The following is a 21,002-nucleotide window of genomic DNA, read 5'->3' as shown; positions in this document are numbered from 1 at the left end:
ATCATTTAAAGGTTTAAACAGAGAGGTACTACTATATATCGTTTCAAAATTGACAGAGTAAGACATAGAAGCTGTACTATCTACATCTACGTATTTTTTTTAATTTATGCAGGCACGGATAGACTACTATTTACTCTTATAAAATTCCAGGGATTCAGTATCTCTGTAACTACTTCATTGACATGTATCTTTGTCTACATTCATTTTTACTAGGTGAGGCAGAAACATAGTACTATCTGTACCTACATCAATTATATGAAGGGACAGGGAGGCAGTACTTTTACAGTCCATAATAAATACATGTAGAGACATGAAGGCTATCCGTGCTTACAGATGTACCAGTAGTAGAATACCTACTACTATATTTATAATTTTTAGAGAGAGAGAGACAAGGAGACAGTACTATCTATATTCACATTATCTATTTACATGAAGATCCAATGAGCTTGGGCTGGAAGGCAGTATTTTATGTGACTACATCAAATACATTGAGAGACATTGAGGAAGCACTATCTGTGCCTAAATCATTTATTAATAATTAGAGATATGGAGGCGGTACTATCTGTGCCATGATCATTTAGAGAGAGCGAGAATTCTATGTGTATCTAGAGCATGTACAGAGAATCATAGAGATGGTTAAATGGGAAACATAATGATCGCATATTGGACTTTTACACCATGCAAAGCTGCAACCAGTCCCTAAAGATTATAATCATGAAGACACTTAGCGGTGGGAGATATTTAACCCCTTTAATGTTCTTCCTTGAAAAGGAACTGAGCAAAAAAAGATTCTGCTCCAAAAACTCTGCAAAAAGACTCTGTGTGCACATACAGTGGATATAAAAAGTCTATACACTCTGGTAAAATGGCAGGTTTCTCTCATATAAAAGAAATACTACCATGAAGAATCATTTCAGATTTTTTTCCACCTTTAATGTCACCGCCACATCATCTGTACAAATCCATTAAGAAACAAATGGGAGTTATTTTGAGGGGAAAAATAAAAAGAGCAAAATTAAAATAATGTGGTTGCAGAAGTGTGAATGACGCGCCCCCTGGGCCTGTGCTGTGCAGGGGGTACCCGGAGCCGGATCGCTGGGGGTTGTAGTCTCTGTGGCGGTGACCCGGTCCGTGCCCAGGGTGGTCAATTCAGTGGCAGTCTTAGTGTAATAACAAATGTCCGACTACGCCACCCGTGGATTGCGGTCAGTGGGGACTGCCGCTGCGCTGCAGACCGCTGAGGCTGATGTTGTAGGCGCAGCCAAGTATGGGATAACTCCCCACGGGAGAAGTATTGCCTCAGGGCAGCTAGTGTGGATGATGGGAGTAATGGTGTGAGCGTCCCAGTCCTAATGGTGCTGGTGCGGCGATGAAACACAGAGACTTGTAATTGCAGTTTCCAATGCTTTACTCACAGTTGTTATTCGGTCAATCCTGCAGGCGATGACGGCCCAAGCCGTGCTGCGTCCACCAGGTGAGGGACTCGGTCAACTCCCAGGCAATTCCAGAGCGTGGTTCAGAGCTCCCCTCTCTTCCTTTCTACTGGCCGTCCCCACCAGTGACCCACCTTTGTCCAGCTTCCTCGGGCCTTCTGTTGGCAAAACCCATCTCCGGTTTCCCTGATCCTATGCGGTATGCTTTCCTGGTGGATGTAGTGAGGGGTCGCACCAAGCTGTGGTCACAACCTCCAGTCTTTGGCTGAGGAATCTGTTGCCTCCATCAATTTGGGTTCCGGTACCCTGTTCTGCCAACCCGTCACCCGCAGTCTCCTGGGTCCTTAGGGTTCCTTCTGTCCTCGTGTCTCTGGGCCTTTCTCTGTGTTCCTGTTCCTTGTTTCCTTTCTTACTTTCCTTTCTGTTCTTTCTTCTCTCTCTCAGGCTCCGGCCTCCTGACAAGGCCTGCCCGTGAAGCAGAGCCCATGCAGCAGCTCTGCTCCCTGTCACTTCTCCTCAGACTGCACTGACTTAACCAAGATGGTGCCCACCCTATATACCTCCCTTATGTGTGAGCCCAGGTGACTAGCAACCAATGGGCTCCTGCCTATGCCCAGAAACCCACCCCTATCTGCTCCTACACCACTGGGTTTTCCTTACCCTCCCCACTCCAGACAGGGACAGATGCTGTCGTGCCTGCACTCCTGTCTCGTGGGAGCACCGTTGACCTGTCCCTCGGAAATGGGGTGTGTGTGGTGCATGCAGCCTACTGAGTCCTGGTCCATACTCCATCCTTACCGGGGGGTGTAATATCACACCTCTGGTTCGAGGTGCAATACCACTGTAGCAGCCGAGCCCTCGGGGTGCTACATGAACACCCTCTTATAATTGGGAATATGGTTTTGTTTAGAATTAGCAAATCCCACTCACACTCATTTACATAGTAGTCAGTGCACAGCGTCTATAATTTACAGGGATTCTGATTAACCCCAAATAAAGTTTTGTTGTTCTAGAAGGATTTTCCTGGCATTTACTTGGTTGCATTTTACAGCAAAAGCCAAGGTCCGTACACAGCTTACAACACAGCAAAGGGATCTCATTGTTCAATATTCAAGGCATTAGATATACCACTGGACACTTTGAAGATGTTATCAAGAAGTGGTTTAAATTTGGCACAACAGTGACATTATCTAAAACTGATGAAAAAGTGCTGAAAATACAAGAAGAAAATTGGTCCTTTCAGGCTACCAAGAGGCCTTCAGCAACATTAAGGGAGATGCAGAAATTTCTGCATGTGACAACAATCTCCCGTATTCTTCATATGTCAAGCCTGTGTAGGGGGCAAGATAGAAGCCTTTTCTTACCAAAAATAATACATCCTAGCCCAGTTTTGTTTTGCCACAACCTACATTAAGTCTGGCAAAAGCATGTGGGAAAACCTGTTATGATCTGATGAGACCAAGGGTGAACTTTTTGACCATAATTCCAAAAAGGTATGTTTGGCGCAAAGCCAACACTGCGCGTCACCAAAAGATCACAATACCCACAGTGAGGCATAGTGGAGGCAGCATTGTGCTTTTGTTTTTCAGCATTTGCAACTGAAGCTTTAGTCAAGGTGGAGGGAATTCTGAACAATTCAATATCAGTCAATTTTGCATCAAAACCTTTAGGCCTCTGATAAAAAAAAAGCTGAAGATGAAGAGGAATTTCACCTTTCAGCATCACAATGACCCTAAGTGACCTCCAAATCAATAAAAGAATGTCTTCACCAGAAGATCTAAGTTTTGGAATTGTCTGGTCAGAGCCCAGATCTGAATCCAATAGAAAATCCATGAGTGACCTGAAGAGGGCGCTGTACACAGGAGATGCCCTCACAATCTGGCAGATTTGGAGCTACCACAAGGAAGAGTGGGCAAAGATCGCCAATTTTAGATGTGCCATGCTGATAGACTCATATCCAAAGAGACTGAATACTGTCATAAATTCAAAGGATACTTCAACAAAGTATTAGTTTAAGAGTGTGCATATTTATTCAACCACATTATTATTTGTATTTTTTTTTTCTTTTTCCCACCCAAAAATAATTCAGTTTGTTTCTCAATGGAATTGTACAGATTGTGGGCGACATTAAAGGTGGGAAAAGTTCTGAAATGTTTCTTCGTGGTGTGATATTTTTTGGGGAGAAAAAAACTGGCATTTTACCATGGGGTGTGCAGACTTTTATATGCACTGTATATAAATAAACCCTATAAGTTTGATATCTCTGTAATTGTACTGACCTGTAGGATCATGTCGCACGGTCATTTTTTGCTGCACAATAATTACTATAAACACAAAACCCCAAACAACAGTAGCTTAATTATGGAAGGTTTTTTCACCAAATTAAGACTTTTTTTCTTTTTTTTCAGTACAGTACATGGTAAAATGAATGGCGTCGTTCAAAACAACAACTCGTCCCATGAGAAAACAAGTCCTCGTTCGGCTGTTTCGATGGCAAGATAGAGTAGTTATGGGGTTTAGGGAAAAACAATTCTCAAAAATGAAGAAAAAGAATATACACAGCAAAAGAAAGTGGCTGATTTTTTTTTTTTTGTTAAATATTGCAGACTAAGCGGTTTTAAAAAGAATGGGGCTTAGATGCAATACCACATATAACCTGCATACAGGGGTGGCGCTGTTTGCTGAAAAAAAATTGTCTAAATAACGCCAATAATTCATTACCGGCTGAGTCTGATCTCTCCATGGAAGTTACTTTATGAGAAAGTAGCACTCTGGAAAGTCAACGTCCACGTCCCGCGCTCGGTGTACACAATGGAGGAGAAAATCGGGGGATAAAAATAGAGCATTCATCTGGAGCGGAAGTGTAGACAATATGTGGTAGACAATCTTTACGTAGCCAGCAATATCTCCCTGTGAAACTATTGACATTACAGACGGCAGCGGCTGAGAATTGTGTCCCCATAACTGCACACACGAGATAAGGGCTGGTGACGCTCTCGCATCGCATGGCTTCACATCTCACATGAAATTTTCCTGGGTCATTTAGAAAATGTCAGATACACAAAACTTAGTTTTATATAAACAATATTCAGATTTTTCCATCTGGAGGGTTCAGATTTCGCTTAACGTCGGGGAAATCCGGTAACTTCGCGATCACTAAAGGTGCCCTCCGATAGAGCTGTGCCACCTGCCCGCCACAGACACATGAAAAATAGCCAAAAGACAATTTTTTCTTGTAGCTTGTTTATAGAGCCCCTAAATAATATAGTAAGTAGTGCCCATCACCCAAGAACCTTGTGGAAATGAGTCATAAACTCCACATAAAAGATTCAGCTTCATGTCTGAGATTCCACAACTAAGAGGAGACAAAGGTCGTAGAGGAGCAGACGGACATTTACTGTAACGTATGAGAACGGGCGGAGAGCCGGGAGAAAGGACGGGAACTGGTGATCATCACAACCCAACACTTCGGGTTGTAGACTATATATATTTATTTATTTTACTCCCTTATACAGCGCCATTAATTCCACAGCACTTTACAGACATTATCGACACTGTCCCCGTTAGTGAATTTAGATTGTGAGCCCCATCAGTATGTCTTTGGAGTGTGGGAGGAAACCGGAGAACCCAGGGGAAACCCACGCCGATTTTGCAAGTTTTCCCACCTACAAAGAATAAGAAAACTGTAATTTTTATCGTAGGCACACCTCACTTGTGAGAGACAGAAGATAAAAAAGAAAAAACAGAAAATCACATTGTATGATTTTTACATAGTTAAATTGCATTTTATTGCATGAAATAAATATTTGATCACCTACCAACCAGCAAGAATTCTAGCTGTCACAGACCTGTTAGTTTTTCTTTAAGAAGTCCTCCTACTCTGCATTCATTACTTGTATTAAATGCACCTGTTTGAACTCGTTACCTGTATAAAAGACACCTGTCAACACACAATCAATCACACTCTAACCTCTCCACCATGGCCAAGATCAAAGTGTTGTCTAAGGACACCAGGGACAAAATTGTAGGCCTGTACAGGGCTGGGATGGGCCACAGGATAATAGGCAAACCGCTCGGTGAGAAGGCAACAACTGTTGGCACAATTATTAGAAAATGGAAGAAAAGCAAAATGACTGTCACTCTTCCTCGATCTGAGGATCCATGCAAGATCTTGCCCCGTGGGGTAAGGATGATTCTGAGAGAGGTAAGGAATCAGCCCACAACTACACGGGAGGACCTGGTCAATGACCTGAAGAAAGCTGGGAACACAGTCTCAAACATTATCATTAGTAACACAGTACATCGTCATGGATTAAAATCCTGCAGGGCACGCAAGGTCCTCGTGCTCACGCCAGCACATGTCCAGGCCCGTTTGAAGTTCACCAATGACCATCTGGATGATCCAGAGGAGGCATGGGAGAAGGTCATGTGGTCAGAAGAGACCAAAAATAGAACTTTTTGGTATCAACTCCACTCGCCTTATTTGGAGGAAGAAGGATGAGTACAATCCCAAGAACACCGTCCCAACTGTGAAGCATGGTGGGAGAAACATCATACTTTGGAGGTGCTTTTCATCAAAGGGGACAGGACGACTGCATCGTATAGAAGGGAGGATGGATGGGGTCATGTATTGCGAGATTCTGGCCAACAACCTCCTTTCCTCGGTTAGAGCATTGAAGATGGGTCATGGCTGGGTCTTCCAGCATGACAATGACCCGAAACACACAGCCAGGGCAACTAAGAAGTGGCTCCGTAAGAAGCATTTCAAAGTCCTGGAGTGTCCTAGCCAGTCTCCACACCTGAACCAAATAGAAAAGCTTTGGAGGGAGCTGAAACTCAATGTTACCCAGTGACAGCCCTGATAAACCTGAAAGATCTGGAGAAGATCTGTATGGAGGAGTGGGCCAAAATCCTTGCTGCAGTGTGTGCAAACCTGGTGAAGAACTGCAGGAAACGTCTGACCTCTGTAACTGCAAACAAAGGTTTCTGGACCAAATATTAAGTTCTGTTTTTCTATTGTATCAAATAATTAATTTGCATTTTATTGCATGAAATAAGTATGTAAAATTCATGCAATGTGATTTTCGGTCTTTTTTTTTTTTAATTCTGTCTCTTACAGGTGAAGTGTACCTACGATAAAAATTACAGACCTCTCCATTCTTTGTAGGTGGGAAAACTTGCAAAATCGGCAGTGTATCAAATACTTCTTTTCCCCACTGTACACACACAAACATATATATATATTAGCTATTGAATCCGTTCTATGCCCGGGTGGCGAGCATTTTTATTGGTATATGCTCCCCCATCCTGTTACATGCAGCCCCCATCCTGTTACGTGCAGCCCCCATCTGGAGGCCGGGGCAGGAGTGTGGCGCAAGAATACGCGTGTGCCCATACCGCACTCTCTGGCACCAATGTATCTTCACTAAAATGGCTCGCAAATTCTGAGGCCGCACTCCTCTTCCGGACCAAAACAGAGGTGTCGCGGCAACATTCCTTCGGGTCAGGTAAGTACTTATGGCGCCAGTGTCAATGTCTACGCATACCGCGATCTCCAGTGCCATATACTTCTCTTACCTGTAACGGCTGGATGCGTTCGTCTGTCTGGAGTCAGACTGTGTAGGTGCATCGCGCGTGTGCAGTCTATAGAGGCTTCGGACAGAAGGACACATCCCTGGTTATATTATAGATGTACTCCAATTCTGTTAATATCCCCCATCCTAGTATATGGCACCCCTCCATCCCGGTATGCAAGGCACCCCTCATCCTGATATGTATGGCCCCCCTCATTCCCCCAATCCTGATATGCATGGCCCCTCTCATTCCCCCAATGCTGATATGCATGACCCCCCTCATTCCCCCAATCCTGGTATGCATGGCCCCCCTCATTCCCCCAATCCTGGTATGCATGGCCCCCCTCATTCCCCCAATCCTGGTATGCATGGCCCCCCCTCATTCCCCCAATCCTGGTATGCATGGCGCTCCCTCATTCCCCCAATCCTGGTATTCATGACCCCCCTCATCCCCAATCCTGGTATGTATGGCCCCCCTCATCCCCATCCTGGTATGTATGGCCCCCCTCATCCCTATCCTGGTATGCATGGTACCACTCATCCCCAATCCTGGTATGCATGGTACCCCTCATCTCCAATCCTGGCATGTATCTCACTTCTCATCCTGGTATAAATGGCCCTCCTCATCCCTATCCTGGTACATATGGCCCCCTTCATCACCATCCTGGTATGCATGGCACCCCTCCTCCCCAATCCTGGTATGCATGGCTCCCCTTATCCCTATCCTGGTATGCATGGTACCCCCTCATCCCTATCCTGGTATGCATGGTACCCCCTCATCCCCCAATCCTGGTATGTATGGCCTCCTCATCCCTATCCTGGTATGTGTGGCTCCCTATCCGTATCTTGGTAAACATGGTACCCTTCATCCCTAAATCTTGGCATGTATGGCCCCCCTCATCGCTATCCTGGTATGTATGACCCCTCATCCCCAATCCTGGTATGAATGGCCCCTCATTCATATCCTATTAAGCATGGTACTCCTCATCCCCCAATCTTGGTATGCATGGCCCCTCATTCCCATCACGCTGCGCACACACTAAAAAAACAAAACAGTTCTACTCACTTTTCTTCCCTGTGCTCCTGCCGGGGAGGAGTGTGGCGCCGGAGTTCGCGCGTACCCATACCGCGCTGTCCGGCGCCATTTTGTTGAAGACACACTGCAAATGTGTTTTCAGTAAAATGGCACTGGATAGCGCGCTATGCTCATGTGCCGATTTCGATGCCGCAGTCCACCCCCGGCCAGAACAGAGGGCTGCGGCAACACTCCTCCGGGTCAGGCAAGTATGTCCTTATGGCGTTGGAGATCACGGTATGCATTCAGTACCTATGCATACAGCGATCTCCAGCGCCATATACTCCTCTTACCTGTAACGGCTGGATGCGGTCTTCTGTCTGGAGCCAGACTGCGCAGGCGCATCGCGCTTGTGCAGTCTATAGAGGCTTCGGACAGAGGGATGTATCTACCGTTATATTATAGATATACAGTATATATATATATATATATATATATATATATATATGACACATGTCATTCATTGAATTCAGGTTTCTCCTTCAGTCCAAAGGCCCCTGTTGTATGACATCCTGCCCCTCGTCCACTGGTGTATAACATCCGGTCCTCACTCCCCTGGTTTATTACATCCGGCCACATCACCCCTAGCGTATAATACACGCCCCCCCACTCCCCCACTGTATAAAATGCGGCCCCACTCCCCCTCTGTATAATATCCGGCCCTCACTCCCCTGATGTATAACATCTGGCCTCTGGCCTCTCTCTCCCCCGGTGTATAACATCCGGCCCCATCACCCATGGTATGTAACATCCGGACCTCATTCCTCCGGTGTATAACATCCGGCCCCAACTAGCCTCCCCCAGTGTATAAGATACGGCCCCTCGTCATGCCGTCTGCCTGTAGTAACGTGACAGAACGGCCTGTGATGCAGAGCTCAATGGTACTGGTGCGGTCCTGTAATAGGAGCCACCGGGGTAACAAGTCCGTTCATAATATTTCTTCCTCCTGAATCTTCTCCCATCTCCTGGGAGTGATATTATGGAGAAGTGGAAGGAACTGCAGAAACTCAGCCATAAAGTGGAGAACCCGTAATGTTACAGAGAGGGGGCCGAGTACTGAGGAACAGAGGGCAAAAAAGTCACCACCGCTCTGCTGACTCCATAACTGCACAGTCCAGACCTCCTTTGGTATAACATCAGCAGAAACACTGCGCCCTCGCCTGGAGCTTCATGGTCGAGCAGCTGCATGCAGCCGTACATCACCAAGCACAATGTCGAGCATCGGATTGAGTGGTGTAAAGTCACCACCACTGGACTCTGGAGATGTGTTCTTGGCAGTGACGGTCACACCTCTCTATCTGTGTCTGATGGATGAGTCTGGCTAAGGCTATTTGCTGTTCCCCAGGATGGTGCCCAGTGCACAAGGTCCATACAGAAATGGTTGGGGGAATTTGGTGGGAAGAACATGACTGGCCCAGAGCCTGGACCTCAATCCCATCCAGCTCCTTTGGGATGAACGGAGATTGTGAGCTCGGCCTCTCCCCAACATCAGAGTCTGACCTCACAAATGCTCTTTTGGATGAAGGGGCAAAAATTCTCACAGATGCCTCCAAAATCTTGTAGAAATCCTTCCCAGAAGAGCGGAGGCTGTTGCATCTGCTGAGGGAGGAACAACTCCATGTTAATGTCTTTGGATATAAAATGGGACATTATAAAAGCTCCTGAAGATGTAATGTAGAGGGGGCACATACTTTTCTCCATACAATATGCTGACTATGTAATGATCATGGAGAAGTTAACAATCGAGGAGTAATTTGCAGGAACCATTAGCACCTTCTAACACTTTCTCTATAGATTTTTGCTGTGAAGAAGCATCAATAAATAATTCTATGGATATAAGGCAATAAATAAATGGAGACAGATAAATAATAATCATTATAATTATATTATAATTATCTCCTTTTTGCACTGGATGATGAGAACCGATGCAGACATTAAACACCAGCAAACACCGGCCGAGAAAAAGAGGTTTGGAAGCTCAAGGGAGTGCTGACGGCAGCACGAGCGGTGGGGGGACTATTTTGGCCATCTGCTCTGTACACCCCCTATCTACTGATACATACTCCACTGAGGTCTCTGGTTCCTGGAGAGTTTTATGTTTGGCATTTACTGGATCCCCCCCCCCCCACATATCTGTAATTTGTCTATAAAGGAAATGGCAAATTTACAAGGTGTTCGGCAAAGGATCGGCCATAAATCAGCCGGATCTGAGAGCACGTAGAGGCGCATTAGTGGATTAGTAACAGCTCTTCTGATAGTGAACTGGAAGGACTGAGGATTAGAACAGCCCAAAGGAATGTGCAGAGACGTCCACCGCCGGTATAGAAAGGAGCGAGACACAGCCATTGACGTGAAGCTTTAGTATCGAAAGATGGCACTGCTCGGCACCGCTTCCAAACAAAGTAGACCGTGGCAAGGAGAGCGCTGACTGCATTTCTTAAATTGTTTGTAGCCAAATGTCACCATTATCGCATTGTATAGTGGTATTATTTAGGAACTGTTCATCACACTATTTCCATACAGTATTATTACGGCGTTGTACAGTGATGCGCCTCTTAGTGAATTTTCCGCATCTTTCAGCTCAAACTCTAGAGAAAATTGCGCTGAATTTTTCATCCGCGCTCAGCCACGTCCTCTCCCCGCCAAGCTCTTCCTACTTTTCAAAAAGTTGGTGGAGACAGCCGACACCGACGTAACAATGCAAAATGTCACAACATTTTGTGCAGCGGCAGACATCATTAGTGCAGCAGTGCAGGGGCCGCCACCACCTACAAAGCAGCAAACAGCTTCCCTCATAGACAGAACTATTGGCCTGTAAGGGGCACACATATTGTTCTTGCACAGGGGCCCCTTTCTGTCTGTGTCTGCCCCTGGTTCAGTGTACACTGTGTTCCAAATTATTATGCAAATAATATTTTCTCAGATTTTCCCAAATTACCTATATGAATTGCAGTCATTGTAGTTTTCCAGTCAAATAACTATTAGAGTACAATTGAAAGGTTTTTGTACAAACTGCCTGTGATAACAGTATATTTAAAAAAAAATAAAAAACTCAAACTGCACTCAAAATGCATGTTCCAAATTATTATGCACAGCAGAGTTTTCAACCTTCTCATTTTAATAAAGAACAAAAAAATGGTCATTTTTGAAATTATAAGCATTAGCAGGTTATTACAAACTGAAATCAAACTGTTTTCAACTCAAAACTTTATTCTAGGTGATGTTACATTTGCACATAGGACCGCTTGTTTGAAAGGAGCTTCTGAACTCTCTCGTCCATTGAATTTGTCAGGTTTTGGATGGTTTCTGCTTTAATTCTTTTGCATGAGGACAGAATACCCTCCCAGAGCTGTTGCTTAGATGTGAACTGCCTCCCGCCATCATAGACACTCCTTTTGATGATGCTCCAGAGGTTCTCAATGGGGTTGAGGTCAGGGGAGCATGGGGGCCACACCATAAATTTGTCCCCTTTTATGCCCATAGCAGCCAGAGATGCAGATGTGTTATGTGCAGCATGAGACGGGGCATTATCATGCATGAAATGATCTCGATGGTCCAGATGGATGGAGTGGAGGATGGCTGGTTGGTGGACACCCCATGAAAACACGGCTACGGCGCCAACAAGGAGGAGGTGGAGTAATGTTTTGGGCTGGAATCATGGGGAGAGAGATTGTCGGCCCTTTTAGGATCCCTGAAGGGGTAAAGATGAACTCCATAATGTATGTTGAGTTTTTCAAACAGCACTTCCTGCCATGGTTCAAGAAGAAGAACCGTGCATTCCGCAGCAAGATCATTTCATGCATGATAATGCACCGTCTCATGCTGCACATAACACATCTGCATCTCTGGCTGCTGTGGGCATAAAAGGGGACAAACTTATGGTGTGGCACCCATGCTCCCCTGACCTCAACCCCATTGAGAACCTCTGGAGCATCATCAATAGGAGTGTCTATGATGGCGGGAGGCAGTTCACATCTAAGCAACAGCTCTGGGAGGGTATTCTATCCTTATGCAAAACAATTGAAGCAGAAACCATCCAAAACCTGACAAATTCAATGGACGAGAGAGTGCAGAAGCTCCTTTCGAACAAGCGGTCCTACGTGCAAATGTAACATCACCTAGAATAAAGTTTTGAGTTGAAAACTGTTTGATTTCAGTTTGTAATAACCTGCTAATGCTTATAATTTCAAAAATGACCATTTATTTGTTCTTTATTAAAATGAAAAGGTTGAAAACTCTGCTGTGCATAATAATTTGGAACATGCATTTTGAGTGCAGTTTGAGTGTTTTATTTTTTTAAAAATATACTGTTATCATAGGCAGTTTGTACAAAAACCTTTCAATTGTACTCTAATAGTTATTTGATTGGAATATTACAATGACTGCAATTCATATAGGTAATTTGGGAAAATCTGAGAAAATATTATTTGCATAATAATTTGGGACAGTGTATTGTACTGTGCATTAGACACAGCGTTAAAGTGTTACTTGGGCACTGAATGGCACTGTTCCTTCTCCTGCCTTGTATTTATTTAACTTGCTTTATACAGTGCCATCATATTCCACAGCACTATACAGCCATCATCATCACTGCCCTCATCAGGGCTCACAATCTACAGTCCCTATCAGTTGTCTTTGGAGTGTGGGAGGAAATCGGAGAATCCGGAGAAAACCCATGAAAACACAGGGAGAACATACAAACTCCTTGGTGTGATTTGATCCCAGGATCCCAAAGCTGAAAAGTAACAGAACTAACCACTGAGCCACCGTGCTGCCCATACTATGGTAGTATTGTTAATTTACTGTTTGCCGCTGCTACTGATACGGTGTACAGAACTGTTACTTAGCACTCTGTGCTAGTCTTCTTTATTCCCCATATGACACTGCTAGGGTGCTGTTATGGTGGTGTTATTTGGGCACTGTATGGCACTGTTACTTCTGGACTTTATAGTACCATTATGTAGGCACTGTATGGCACTATTAGTTATGTACAGTATGGTGGTGTTATTTGGGCACTGCATGGCACTGTTACTTTTGCACTTTATAGTACCATTATGTAGGCACTGTATGGCACTATTAGTTATGTACAGTATGGCGGGGTTATTTAGGCACTGTATGGCATTATGGCTTAAAACTACATTAAACAAGAAAGCTCCATAAAATTAAAAATTGCACATGGCAGGACAGTGTAAGTAGTTGTCTCCTCCAGATCAGTGGGGGTCCGACACCTGACTCCCCACCAATCGGCTGTTATTTGCTCCTGCCCCAGCAGCCGGATGTTAACACTTTGAGCGTACGTGTGTATTATGGACGCCCTTGTTATGTGGACTTGTATTCTCCTCTCACGTGACACTTTTAGGTTTTGGCATAAGTGCACAATATGGTGCTATTATTTTGCAGTTATATGGCAGCATTATATTTACTATTCTTCATTTTTCCCCTCCAAGTACAGATTGTGAAGACGGACAACACCCATCCGCAGGACACATTGGGAAAGTAGTTTATTAAATGATACATTTTAGCTCAGCGCTTATGACAGATATCGTCCTGTACGATGATGAAATGGAGAGAAGAGATACGGCCAGCGCAGGGGTCACAGAGGATTTCAGCACATTATATCCTGCCTTCCTGAATAGCAGGGTGTCCCGCTAGTCACTTCCATTTCCTGCCCACAAGGGAAAGGTTCCAGCACGTTTCTAACATTAGGTATCAACAATGTGAGCCGAACACAGCTGCAATCCTGAGGACGGGGGGATCTGGGGGTGCTCGGGAGCCACAGCAGGTGCCAAAAAAATCCCAATACAAAACCTAAAAGTAGTATATTAATTGTCAAGACCACAATCCAAAATCAGAATTGTAAGGATCCCAGTGCTGAGACCCCCAGAGATCATATACAGTTGATAGGAGATAATTCTTTTCGTGGACTAACCACCTTAGGTTGCGTTCACACGTTGCGGTCATGATGCATTTTTTAGAAAAAAAAAAAAAAACACACACATTTTTTTTGGGCAGAGATTTTTTTACAAACACCACAATAAACGTACAACAGCCACATTGTGTGAACGCAGCCTTATGCCATTACTACTCACAAAAAATGTTGCACTACCCTACAGTATAATGTAGTACAAAATTTACTAATCAGGCGACATTTTTAAACCATATTGAAAGGACTATGCAATTATTTTTTTAATTTTTTTTTTTATCTAAGGAAAAGTTCACACGTTGCGTATTTGCTGCAGCTTTTGTTGCAGAACATTTTTTTTTTTTTAGATAAATGGAAATTATTTTCGTCTGCAGAAATTTCTGCAAATTCACTTTAAGGCTATGTTCATACATTGCATTTTTTTTTCGGCTGCATTTTTTGCTGCATATTTGGTGCGTTTTTGCTGCGTTTTTTTTTTCATGTACATTTGTCTCTTGTGCATGCTGATAAAGTTTAATGCACCCACCCCCCAAAAAAAACATGGTGCAACTTCCTGAGTTTTCTGCAATAAAAATGCAGCAAAACCTGATACCTGCGTTTTTTCCTGAATTTTTGCACTTTCGCTTTGCTTTCTATGGGTGAAAAAACGCTGCAAAAATGCTGAAAGAAGTGACATGCTGCAGTTTTCCAATTTAGTCAGGAAAAAAAAAAATGTGTGTGTGCATGAGATTTCTGAAATCTTATAGCTTTTGCCAGTACTGTAAAACGCAGCTTTTAATTTACATTAAAAAAAAAAAAAACGCAGGAAAAAAAACGCAAAAACGCAGTGTGAACATAGCCATAAGCAGTCGGTCCGAGTACGATTCGACAAAACATCGGATCACACCCGGACCAATGTTATGCTATGGGGTTATGCACATCAGATTTTTTCCTCGGACTGAGCGGATTTCTTTTAGAATTTTGAAAACCACATTTGCCTTTATATTTGCAGATTCCCACTGTTTCTGCATTAAAACGGCACTAAAAAGTAATGCTGCGTCAAATCTGCAACAAAAATTGTAAAAAACTCATCCAAAAATGAAGGGAAAAACTCACAATATTCAGAGCAAATTGCTATAGTATTTTGATGTGGATACCTGTATAAAAAAAGTGTAGCGCACAGGAGAACATGGTGTAAAAAGACACAAAAAAAAAATCTGTGAATTTGCTCCAGTTTGCCAAATGTGCTCAGATTTTTGATGAATTTGACATGAAATCTGTCAGAGGAAAAAAAAAAAAGAGAGCAAAATAATGACTTTTTGTAGTTTTTTTTTCACTTTTGTTTTATTTGATTTTTTCACAAAATTAATAAATGCTCTTTTTTCTTTATTCTTTGACCTTTTTTATTATGCCTTTTTAGATCAAAAAGTTGAATGTTCCAATGAAATGTGACAAAATTTGCATAAAAATTCCAGGCGAACATAAAATGATTTCAGTGGTGGAGACTGGAGTAAAATTTGCAACAAAAATGTAATTATTTTTTTAAAAAAAAAAGGTGCAATTGATGAATTGGATGTAAACGAGTGTAAAACAAAAACGACACAAAAAAAAAACAAAAAAAACAAACAAACAACCGGCGGAGGGGTACAGTGTAGACACTTAAAAAAGGCGCAAATTAAACCAAGGCAAAACCACAAAAACAAGACAAAAAATACATAATAAACTGGGACCTTAGTCCCTATGTAGAGATACTTGACGGCTTCTATAGGGTGCAGGACACTGATTTCCAAACCATTAGGTGCCAGATTATTGGAAGTTAAGAATTTCTCTATTGGAATAAGACTTTCTCTCCCCCTGTAGATTGTCCCATTGTCCCCGGGCATAAATATAGGCTAGGATGGCTGATACATTGACTAGTGGGGTCCAGTTATTGGGACCTCCGTGGACCATCAGGACCCAATGTTCAGGACCCTCGTGGTCTACCTCTCACGTTCCCCGACCTTCTAATAAATTGGACCACAGATGGAGAGCGAGCCACATATAAAAACCATCATTCACTAGGAGTTATGATGATGATGATGGGGGGCTAAATCCGTAGGTTGTTGGACCCTCAAGAATCAACATTTTGCATCCTTTTCAACTGAACCCAAAAGCTACATTGTATCACCATAAATAATGTCAAGAAACCTGTGTCTGCCCAGGAACCACAAGTCCCAGCAAAACTTTGCAGTGACTGACCAGTAAGACCAGCTTTGTCCTACCTGACTGCATTTGCTGAGACTTATAGTCCTCCAGATCCCATTCAAAGCCTCCAAACTTTACAGTAGAACATTGTGCCCAAGACCAAAGTGCTGAGACTTGTAGTTCCCCAGTTGCAGAAAAATACTGAACACCCAGACGAGTATACAGAACACCCAGACGAGTATACAGAACACCCAGATGAGTATACAGAACACCCAGACGAGTATACAGACAAATGCACAATGTATACATTTGTATCAATGGAGAAAAAAACAAAGTTTCCTTCCAATCAATCAATGCTGGCTATGATTTATATCAGCCTCGCGAACACATTGTAACGTAATATATTACCATATACTCCTATTGTTGGACGTCTTCACAGCTGGATATCAGCTTCATATAGAAAATAACAGGAAGATGAAAAGCGGGAAAAAAAATGTCCCTTTCTATAAGTTTCACTCAAGAAACTAAAGAAGAAGAAGAGAATCTGCAGCCACAGCTGGAAATGTGGAATTCAATGTCTGCAGCCACTTTAGGGAGATTCCTACCTTTCCCGAGTCTCCTCTCCTAATCCCGGCTCCAGGATCGCAGGGTGTCCTGGTAATCTCTGGCAGATTGCTGCAGGGTCTGCTGTATCCTTAATATCCAGGGGAAGACCACACCTCCGGTAAGGGGGGACGCCGATAGAGGAGCCGGCTCCCCGCACAAGCCCCAAACACTGCTACACTACCGTCTATCTGCAGTCCTGTGCAAAAGTGCTGGGCAGGTGTGGAAAAAAAATTCTGCAAAAAAAAAAAGAAAGTAAGAAGCTTCCAAAATTAGAAGTGTTAATAGTTTATCTTTATCAATTAACAAAATGCAAAGTGAATGAACAAAAGAGAAATCTAAAAATCCCAGCAATCGTCATCACTTCTTCTTGACACACTTGCACGAAGTCAGTGATTTTGTAGCATTATAGCCAGATGTGTGCGTAAGCAATTATACCAGACAGGTGATAATGATCATCATTGTCATATGTAGATTGTAATACAGTCATTAACTGAAACAGAAACAGTGGTGTAGGAGGCTTAATTACGTTTTATTTTCCCTTTAACCTGTGTATCTGTAGTGTCAGTGTGTTAATATACTCACCTATCTTCCCGGTATGGAAAGTTTCGCTCCTCTTCGGAGTCACGAGACGGCAATTCAGACTCTCCAGATCACTCTGCGCTCTATGTGTGAGTTGGAAGTCTCTTTTAGGCTACGTGCACACGATGCATTTTTCATGCGTTTATGCTGCGGAATTTCCGCAGCGGAAACGCATCAAAAACGCTTGGTAATCCGCACCCCATGGTCCCCAATGGCATTCCGTTATGTCAATGCACATGCTGCGGATTTTTCCACAGCGTTTCTGCAGCGCTCATAAATCCGCAGCATGTTCATTAATTTTGCGGAAGCGCCGCCATTGTCTTGCATTGAGACGCATAGAATCCGCGTCTGTACATTTGTACAAGCGGCTTCTATGCATCTCTATGTGCGGATGGTACCCAGTTCTGGAGGAGAGAAGACTCTCATCCAGACCTGGGTACCATTCTACCTGTGAAAAAAAGAATAAAATAATAAATTAAGTTTATATTCACCTGTCCGGCGGCTTCTCTCTGCTTGCCGGCAGCGCTTATCTTCCAGGACCTGAGATGATGTCACGGTCATGTGACCGCAGGCTGTCTCGCGAGATGCCGGCAACCCGGAAGAAGCCAGGACGAGCGCGACAGCACACGCGGCGGGGCATCGGAGGTAAGTATAGCTTTATTTTTTTATTTTTACGGTCACACTGTATAAATCCATGCCTTTTGCATGGATTTATATAGTGTGACCTAGTTGACAAGCAATTTCCAAGGGATGCTATCGCCTGGAAAGTGCTTGTCAGTCCGCATGCGGAAACACATGCGTTAACGCATGTGGGTACGCATGTGAATCCACATGTATTCTGCAGGAAAAACGCATGTACAATCTGCATGCGTTTTTCTGCCAGGGAGAAGCAGAAATGCTGCAGAAATTTTCTGCTTCATTTCTGCATCGTGGGCACATAGCCTTAGCCAACGGCCCCACTTTCAGTATTTGGTCAGTATTCGGTCAGTATTTTTTCTCAGGAGTGGGAGCCAAAACCAGGAGTGGGTGATAAATGAAGAATTCTGTTTCTATTATACCTTTTCTCTGATTGTTCCTCACCTGGTTTTGGCTCCCACTCCTGAGAAAAAATACTGACCGAATACTGACCAAAACTGATAGTGGGGCCGTGGCCTTAGAATGTTAGTCCATGATGCCTCATTATGTCCATACTCCATAGACTTACATTGTAAAAGCTAATTCTGGGTCATGGAGAGCGCAGCGTGAGGAAGAGGAATCTGAATTGTCGTCACATGACTTAGTAAAGCATGTCTTCCTCTACCCGTGGAAGTTCTGCTTAGTAAATTACTTTGAATAAGGCCATGGCCCCACTATCAGTATTTGGTCAGTATTCGGTCAGTATTTTTTCTCAGGAGTGGGAGCCAAAACAAGGTGAGGAACTGTGGCGCCCCATGGGCCGGTTGCACATTAGTGCTGCCTCCTTCACCGGAGGTGATATTACGCTTGGAAGCAGGAGGAGCTCCCCACGTCAGGTAAACCCCACATGCACATGTGTGACGCTCGCAGCCCTGCCCTGGGAAGATGGGGGTACTCGGAGCCGGGTCAGGTGTTTGGTGGGTTGTAGCCGTGGCCTGGACCCATTCCATGCCCAGGGCCGTCACATTAAAAAGGATGTAAGGGCTATCAGGGTTGAGTGGTTGCTATCGACTACGCCACCTGTGGTACCTGGTGACGACCACCAGCGCTACTGCAGTCCTCTGAGGTGGGATGTTGCGGCAGCCGTCGTTGATACTACTCCCCACAGGCGGAGCAGGGCCTCAGGGCAGAGACAAGGATGGAGGGAGTTGTAGTGTAGGAGGTCTGGTACTACGTGGTGCGGTGCAGTGCAGAAATAAAGAGTCTGGAGGCCATAGGGGTAGACTTCCAGGGTTGTTTACTCACGGTGTAGAGTACAGCTGCAAGGCTTCTCCCTGCTCCTCACGGAGTTCTGCGGTCACCAGGGACGGGGGTCCGACAACCTCCAAGTAATTCAAGTGCTTAATCAGGACCCCGCACCAGAGTGTTCCTAGACTTCAGACCAAGTCCTTTCCTGTCTGTGCGTGTGTAGATAGTCCGGGTCTCCCTCCGAACTTCACTCAGAAAAAGGGTACGGGTGGCAGCTCCGCTCCTTCCGTTACCCGGTGGGATCCTCTGGACCTTCCGGGCTTCCCTGACCAGGACGTAGAGTAGCAAGATCAGGTGTCGGGGGCCGGTACCCCTCTTGCAGCCGGAATCCCTCTGACTAGATCAGCATAGCGGGGACAGGTGGCGTATACCGCTCCGTCTGCATCCCCCTGGGATCCATTTGCGGTGGAGCTACACTCCTAAGCTCCGGGCCTTCTTGGTCATGGTCCTTGACCGGGTTGAGACATATGTTAACTCCAACCTGCCCCTCGACCCAAGGCCAGGGTACGAGGGCCGTGTCTCCATCCTCTGCAGGTCCACACAGGATCCACTCTCAGGGAGGGAGATCACGATCAAAGAACCCAGAACCAAAATGGCTGTGTATTAAATATGAAATTTAAAGTGTCACTAAAATGTGAGTCCTCCACCCTCACCCACTAGTTGGTTCCCCTATCTCTTGGTTCCCCAGTCTCCCAACTTCCAGTAGGGGCAGCACCTAGTGCCTATTAGCCCCCTCTGGTGGGAGAAGTGTGGTGTTGGATGTGAAGGTGAGGTCCTGATCATGGCACTGTTCTTACCTCAGAGGAGGAACACTACACCCCATTAACCCCTTCCCGACCCGTGTCACAGCGTCTGTGACATGGAAATCAGTTCGTTCCCGACCCGTGTCACAGCGTCTGTGACATGGAGGGACCCCTCCGATTGGCAGTTTCATTTTCACTTTTAGTGAAACTGCCAATCGGAATGAATTAAATATTTCACCAATGAAAATTGGTGAAATATTTAAATCTGGGCATGGCCTGATGCTTATAGCATCAGCCATTGGCTGGGGGGAGTGTCACCTCTGTCCCCCCCTCCCCCCAGATCAGATTGGGGAGCTAGCGTCACATGGATACTAGCCGCAATCAGATGTGGAGGGAGTTGTTCACGATGGCTGAAACTCCCCAGCTCCTTCCCATCCCTGGATCATCTGCTGCCGCCGTGGATCCTCTGCTGCTGCCCCCGTGGATCCTCTGCTGCCATCCCGTGGATCCTCTGCTGCCGCCGCCATGGATCGCTACTGCCGCCGCCGCTGATCCGCAGCAGGTAGTATTGCCCCCACTCCCCCTCGACACCCCCTCCACTTTCATACCTGCACCCCGACCTCCGCTCCCTCTCCCACGTCTTCATCCACCAGCTGCTGCTCTCCTTCTGACAGCCGGTGGACTGTGATCACAGGCAGCAGCAGACTCAGTGTAAATGCCCTGCTCCTGTGATCACACCCACCATCCCCCCCTCCCAGTGATCACCCCCCCTCCCAATGATCACCTCCCACCTCCCAATAATCACCCCCCACCTAGCAATAATCACCCCTCCCCCCAGTGATCAACCCCCTCCTCCCAATGATGACCCCCTCCCCCCAGTGATCACCCCCCCTGTCCCCAGTGTTCACCCCCCCGTCCCCAGTGTTCAACCCCCATCCCAGTGATCATCCCCCTCCCGCAAACCCAGTGATAACCCCCCTGCTG

General features: G+C 45.1%; 1 protein-coding gene across 2 annotated transcripts in view; it reads right to left on the bottom strand.

Moving 5' to 3' along the window:
- The window catches only part of ADGRF5 (adhesion G protein-coupled receptor F5), a 227,988-nt gene extending 210,998 nt beyond the window's left edge, over window positions 1–16,990 (bottom strand). For both annotated transcript variants that reach the window (XM_073674108.1, XM_073674106.1), the window contains exon 1: window positions 16,773–16,990. The gene's annotated coding sequence lies outside the window, so the exon portion shown is untranslated. The remainder of the gene's footprint in view (window positions 1–16,772) is intronic.
- Window positions 16,991–21,002: the final 4,012 nt, after the last annotated feature.

The sequence above is a fragment of the Phyllobates terribilis genome, unplaced genomic scaffold (genome assembly GCF_046119375.1).
Source record: "Phyllobates terribilis strain yellow unplaced genomic scaffold, ASM4611937v1 Scaffold_3__8_contigs__length_932513732, whole genome shotgun sequence".
Lineage (NCBI taxonomy): Eukaryota > Metazoa > Chordata > Amphibia > Anura > Dendrobatidae > Phyllobates > Phyllobates terribilis.
The sequence above is the reverse complement of the archived record's forward strand: the minus strand, read 5'-3'. Positions and strand labels throughout refer to the sequence as shown.